Genomic DNA, 7500 nt, shown 5'->3' with positions numbered 1-7500 from the left:
TCTTCAGCCAAGGTCTCGGATCGACGGCGGGACCTGCGGTTGTCCCTCCGAAAATGCCGCCGCTCGGCCGGCACGGCCCGCCGAATACGTCCCCTTACTGGCTCCCGCCTCGGGACTTTGTCAGAAATTCATTCGGGCAAGGTTTCCATTCGGCGGCCGGAGCACCGGTAGTCATACGGAAAATGCCGCCCCTCGGCCGGCATGGGCCTGCGAATAGGTCCCGCTGACAGACTTCCGCGATTGGGTATTTGTCCGAAAATCCATACCGGCAATCTTCGGAATCGTGCGGAAAAGCTGCCGCGTGGCCCGGGTTAACCAATTGGGGAGGCCGGTGCCATCTACCGAATACTTCAACAACTCGTGAAAACGGCCTCCCTATATATCTGCAGGAACCCCGCCAATGCCCCCGTACAGAAATTGCATGTGTCAAAGGGGCGGCCGAATCTGACCCCGGCGGCCGAGCCTCTGGAACTCCGGGTCGGCCTCGGCCGGCAAATCCGACCCCCATCCAGACTTCCGGAGCGGACTTGGTTAACGAATTGCCACCGGGCAAATGGTTAACCGACAGATCTTGGAGGCTCGTTACCCAAGCCATCCCCCGCCGGTGCGAAAAGTTAACAATCAGCGGGCGGGCAATTCGTGAACCGACCGGGACCGGGCAATTCGTTAACCATTCGGAACCGGGCAATTCGTTAACCAACCTTGTCCTGGCAAGGAGTGCACCAACCCGGCCGGACAATTCGTTAACCAAGCTGGCTCTGGCAATTCGTTAACCAACCTGGCCGGGACAATTCGTTAACCAACCCGGCCGGACAATTCGTTAACCAAGCTGGCTCTGGCAATTCGTTAACCAACCTGACCCTGACAATTCGTTAACCAACCCTGTCCTGGCAATGAGTGCACCAACCCGGCCGGACAATTCGGTAACCAACCAGACCCTGGCAATTCGTTAACCAACCAGGACGGGCAATTCGTCAACCAACCCTGTCCTGGCAATGAGTGCACCAACCCGGCCGGACAATTCGGTAACCAACCAGACCCTGGCAATTCGTTAACCAACCTGACCCGGACAATTCGTTAACCAACCAGGACGGGCAATTCGTTAACCAACCAGGCCCGGACAATACTTTAACCACCCTGGTTTTCCAATTCGTGAACCAACTGGGAACGGACAATTCGGTAACCAACCCTGTCCTGGCAATGAGTGCACCAACCCGGCCGGACAATTCGTTAACCACCCTGTCCTTGCCAATTCGTGAACCAACTGGGAACGGACAATTCGTTAACCAACCCGGCCGGACAATTCGTTAACCAAGCTGGCTCTGGCAATTCGTTAACCTACCCGGCCATGGCAATTCGTTAACCAACCTGACCCTGACAATTCGTTAACCAGCCAGGACGGGCAATTCGTTAACCAACCTGGCCCGGACAATTCCTTAACCACCCTGGCCTTGCCAATTCGTGAACCAACTGGGAACGGACAATTCATTAAACAACCCTGTCCTGGCAATGAGTGCACCAACCCAGCCGGACAATTCGTTAACCAAGCTGGCTCTGGCAATTCGTTAACCTACTCGGACATGCCAATTCGTTAACCAGTCTGACCCGGACAATTCGCTAACCAACCCTACTCGGGCAAATCGTTAACCAAGCCCAACCCCGACAATTCGTTAACCAACCCTGCACGGTCAAGTCGTTAACCAAGCCCAAACCCGACAATTCGTTAACCAACCCATACATGGCAATTCGCTAAACAACCCGGCTCGGGCAAATGGTTAACCAAGCCGGCCGGGCAAATCGTTAACCGGCCCGGCAGTCCCGACAATTCGACAATCAACCAGCTGAGGACAAACCCTTCGCCCTCAATAACAACTAGTTCTTGCCCCGCCGTCAAAATGTCCCGGCCGATGTTCATCAGAAACTCCTTGCTGGCCCATGGGCCCCCCCTCCTTACCTTAAGAGAGTCATAGTTACTCCCGCCGTTTACCCGCGCCGCACTGAATTTCGTCAAGTTGGGTCTGGCAAGCCGCTAACCCGGCCGGCCGGGCCTGACAACGCTCTAGAAACCCGGAACAGGCAGTTTCGTGAACCAACCGCGCACGCTCCTGACAATGCGTTCACCCACCCTGCTCGGGCAAATCGTTAACCAAGCCCAACCCTGACAATGCGTTAATCAACCCGGCCATGGCAATTCATTAACCAACCCGGCTCGGGCAAATGGTTAACCAAGCCGGCCGGGCAAATCGTTGACCGGCCCGGCAGTCCCGACGATTCGACAATCAACCAGCTGAGGACAAACCCTTCGCCCTCAATAACAACTAGTCCTTGCCCCGCCGTCAAAAAGTCACGGCCGATGTTCATCAGAAACTCCTTGCTGGCCCATGGGCCCCCCTCCTTAACCTTAAGAGAGTCATAGTTACTCCCGCCGATTACCCGCGCTGCACTGAATTTCGTCAAGTTGGGTCTGGCAAGCCGCTAACCCGGCCGGCCGGGCCTGACAACGCTCTAGAAACCCGGAACAGGCAGTTTCGTGAACCAACCGCGCACGCTCCTGACAATGCGTTAGCCAACCCTGCTCGGGCAAATCGTTAATCAAGCCCAACCCTGAAACTGCGTTAACCAACCCGGCCATGGCAATTCATTAACCAACCCGGCTCGGACAAATGGTTAACCAAGCCCAACCCAGACAATTCGGTAACCAACCCGGCTCGGGCAAATGGTTAACCAAGCCGGCCGGGCAAATCGTTGACCGGCCCGGCAGTCCCGACGATTCGACAATCAACCAGCTGAGGACAAACCCTTCGCCCTCAATAACAACTAGTTCTTGCCCCGCCGTCAAAATGTCCCGGCCGATGTTCATCAGAAACTCCTTGCTGGCCCATGGGCCCCCCTCCTTACCTTAAGAGAGTCATAGTTACTCCCGCTGTTTACCCGCGCCGCACTGAATTTCGTCAAGTTGGGTCTGGCAAGCCGCTAACCCGGCCGGCCGGGCCTGACAACGCTCTAGAAACCCGGAACAGGCAGTTTCGTGAACCAACCGCGCACGCTCCTGACAATGCGTTAGCCAACCCTGCTCGGGCAAATCGTTAATCAAGCCCAACCCTGAAACTGCGTTAACCAACCCGGCCATGGCAATTCATTAACCAACCCGGCTCGGACAAATGGTTAACCAAGCCCAACCCAGACAATTCGGTAACCAACCCGGCTCGGGCAAATGGTTAACCAAGCCGGCCGGGCAAATCGCTAACCGGCCCGGCAGTCCCGACAATTCGACAATCAACCCGCTGAGGACAAACCCTTCGCCCTCAATAACAACTAGTTCTTGCCCCGCCGTCAAAATGTCCCGGCCGATGTTCATCAGAAACTCCTTGCTGGCCCATGGGCCCCCCTCCTTACACCTTAAGAGAGTCATAGTTACTCCCGCCGTTTACCCGCGCCGCACTGAATTTCGTCAAGTTGGGTCTGGCAAGCCGCTAACCCGGCCGGCCGGGCCTGACAACGCTCTAGAAACCCGGAACAGGCAGTTTCGTGAACCAACCGCGCACGCTCCTGACAATGCGTTCACCCACCCTGCTCGGGCAAATCGTTAACCAAGCCCAACCCTGACAATGCGTTAATCAACCCGGCCATGGCAATTCATTAACCAACCCGGCTCGGGCAAATGGTTAACCAAGCCGGCCGGGCAAATCGTTGACCGGCCCGGCAGTCCCGACGATTCGACAATCAACCAGCTGAGGACAAACCCTTCGCCCTCAATAACAACTAGTTCTTGCCCCGCCGTCAAAATGTCCCGGCCGATGTTCATCAGAAACTCCTTGCTGGCCCATGGGCCCTCCTCCTTAACCTTAAGAGAGTCATAGTTACTCCCGCCGATTACCCGCGCTGCACTGAATTTCGTCAAGTTGGGTCTGGCAAGCCGCTAACCCGGCCGGCCGGGCCTGACAATGCTCTAGAAACCCGGAACAGGCAGTTTCGTGAACCAACCGCGCACGCTCCTGACAAGGCGTTAACCAACCCTGCACGGTCAAGTCGTTAACCAAGCCCAACCCTGAAACTGCGTTAACCAACCCGGCCATGGCAATTCATTAACCAACCCGGCTCGGGCAAATGGTTAACCAAGCCGGCCGGGCAAATCGTTGACCGGCCCGGCAGTCCCGACAATTCGACAATCAACCAGCTGAGGACAAACCCTTCGCCCTCAATAACAACTAGTTCTTGCCCCGCCGTCAAAATGTCCCGGCCGATGTTCATCAGAAACTCCTTGCTGGCCCATGGGCCCCCCTCCTTACCTTAAGAGAGTCATAGTTACTCCCGCCGTTTACCCGCGCCGCACTGAATTTCGTCAAGTTGGGTCTGGCAACCCGCTAACCCGGCCGGCCGGGCCTGACAACGCTCTAGAAACCCGGAACAGGCAGTTTCGTGAACCAACCGCGCACGCTCCTGACAATGCGTTCACCCACCCTGCTCGGGCAAATGGTTAACCAAGCACAACCCTGACAATTCGTTAACCAACCCGGCCCGGGCAAATGGTTAACCAAGCCGGCCGGGCAAATCGGTAACCGGCCCGGCAGCCCCGACTATTCGACAATCAACCAGCTGAGGACAAACCCTTCACCCTCAATAACAACTACGTCTTGCCCCGCCGTCAAAATGTCCCGGCCGATGTTCATCAGAAACTCCTTGCTGGCCCATGGGTCATAGTTACTCCCGCCGATTACCCGCGCTGCACTGAATTTCGTCAAGTTGGGTCTGGCAAGCCGCTAACCCGGCCGGCCGGGCCTGACAATGCTCTAGAAACCCGGAACAGGCAGTTTCGTGAACCAACCGCGCACGCTCCTGACAATGTGTTCACCCACCCTGCTCGGGCAAATCGTTAACCAAGCCCAAACCCGACAATTCGGTAACCAACCCAACCATGACAATTCGCTAACCAACCCGGCCCGGGCAAATGGTTAACCAAGCCCAAACCTGACAATTCGTTAACCAACCCGGCCCGGGCAAATGGTTAACCAAGCCGGCCGGGCAAATCGGTAACCGGCCCGGCAGCCCCGACTATTCGACAATCAACCAGCTGAGGACAAACCCTTCACCCTCAATAACAACTACGTCTTGCCCCGCCGTCAAAATGTCCCGGCCGATGTTCATCAGAAACTCCTTGCTGGCCCATGGGCCCCCCCTCCTTACCTTAAGAGAGTCATAGTTACTCCCGCCGATTACCCGCGCTGCACTGAATTTCGTCAAGTTGGGTCTGGCAAGGCGCTAACCCGGCCGGCCGGGCCTGACAATGCTCTAGAAACCCGGAACAGGCAGTTTCGTGAACCAACTGCGCACGCTCCTGACAATGTGTTCACCCACCCTGCTCGGGCAAATCGTTAACCAAGCCCAAACCCGACAATTCGGTAACCAACCCAACCATGACAATTCGCTAACCAACCCGGCCCGGGCAAATGGTTAACCAAGCCCAAACCTGACAATTCGCCAACCAACCCGGCCCGGGCAAATGGTTAACCAAGCCGGCCGGGCAAATCGGTAACCGGCCCGGCAGCCCCGACTATTCGACAATCAACCAGCTGAGGACAAACCCTTCGCCCTCAATAACAACTAGTTCTTGCCCCGCCGTCAAAATGTCCCGGCCGATGTTCATCAGAAACTCCTTGCTGGCCCATGGGCCCCCCTCCTTACCTTAAGAGAGTCATAGTTACTCCCGCCGTTTACCCGCGCCGCACTGAATTTCGTCAAGTTGGGTCTGGCAACCCGCTAACCCGGCCGGCCGGGCCTGACAACGCTCTAGAAACCCGGAACAGGCAGTTTCGTGAACCAACCGCGCACGCTCCTGACAATGCGTTAGCCAACCCTGCTCGGGCAAATCGTTAATCAAGCCCAACCCTGAAACTGCGTTAACCAACCCGGGCATGGCAATTCATTAACCAACCCGGCTCGGACAAATGGTTAACCAAGCCCAACCCTGACAATTCGGTAACCAACCCGGCTCGGGCAAATGGTTGATCAAGCCGGCCGGGCAAATCGGTAACCGGCCCGGCAGCCCCGACCATTCGACAATCAACCAGCTGAGGACAAACCCTTCACCCTCAATAACAACTACGTCTTGCCCCGCCGTCAAAATGTCCCGGCCGATGTTCATCAGAAACTCCTTGCTGGCCCATGGGCCCCCCCTCCTTACCTTAAGAGAGTCATAGTTACTCCCGCCGATTACCCGCGCTGCACTGAATTTCGTCAAGTTGGGTCTGGCAAGGCGCTAACCCGGCCGGCCGGGCCTGACAATGCTCTAGAAACCCGGAACAGGCAGTTTCGTGAACCAACTGCGCACGCTCCTGACAATGTGTTCACCCACCCTGCTCGGGCAAATCGTTAACCAAGCCCAAACCCGACAATTCGGTAACCAACCCAACCATGACAATTCGCTAACCAACCCGGCCCGGGCAAATGGTTAACCAAGCCCAAACCTGACAATTCGCCAACCAACCCGGCCCGGGCAAATGGTTAACCAAGCCGGCCGGGCAAATCGGTAACCGGCCCGGCAGCCCCGACTATTCGACAATCAACCAGCTGAGGACAAACCCTTCGCCCTCAATAACAACTAGTTCTTGCCCCGCCGTCAAAATGTCCCGGCCGATGTTCATCAGAAACTCCTTGCTGGCCCATGGGCCCCCCTCCTTACCTTAAGAGAGTCATAGTTACTCCCGCCGTTTACCCGCGCCGCACTGAATTTCGTCAAGTTGGGTCTGGCAACCTGCTAACCCGGCCGGCCGGGCCTGACAACGCTCTAGAAACCCGGAACAGGCAGTTTCGTGAACCAACCGCGCACGCTCCTGACAATGCGTTCACCCACCCTGCTCGGGCAAATCGTTAACCAAGCCCAACCCTGACAATGCGTTAATCAACCCGGCCATGGCAATTCATTAACCAACCCGGCTCGGGCAAATGGTTAACCAAGCCCAACCCTGACAATTCGGTAACCAACCCGGCTCGGGCAAATGGTTAACCAAGCCGGCCGGGCAAATCGCTAACCGGCCCGGCAGTCCCGACAATTCGACAATCAACCCGCTGAGGACAAACCCTTCGCCCTCAATAACAACTAGTTCTTGCCACGCCGTCAAAATGTCCCGGCCGATGTTCACCAGAAACTCCTTGCTGGCCCATGGGCCCCCCGCCTTAAGTCATAGTTACTCCCGCCGAATACCCGCGCTTCACTGAATTTCGTCAAGCTGGCCCTGTCAAATCCTTAACCCGACCGGACCCTGACAATTCGATAAAAAAAACCAGCTGGCGCAGCCCACCTCTTCCAATACTACGGCGCACGGGGCCCGCGCGGTGGGTGGGTGGGTGGGTGGGTGTGTGGGTGTGTGAGCTTGAACCATGTGTCCGGAGATCGGGTGGTCCAGGGAGTTTTGGTTACCCAGGTGCAATTCGTTAACCAAGTCTGGCTCGGAAGTCCGGATGCGGGTCGGATTTGCCGGCCACTGCCGGCCGGGAGTTCCA

This window comes from Mobula birostris, chromosome 12, assembly GCF_030028105.1.
Source record: "Mobula birostris isolate sMobBir1 chromosome 12, sMobBir1.hap1, whole genome shotgun sequence".
Classification (NCBI taxonomy): Eukaryota; Metazoa; Chordata; class Chondrichthyes; order Myliobatiformes; family Myliobatidae; genus Mobula; species Mobula birostris.
The sequence above is the reverse complement of the archived record's forward strand: the minus strand, read 5'-3'. Positions refer to the sequence as shown.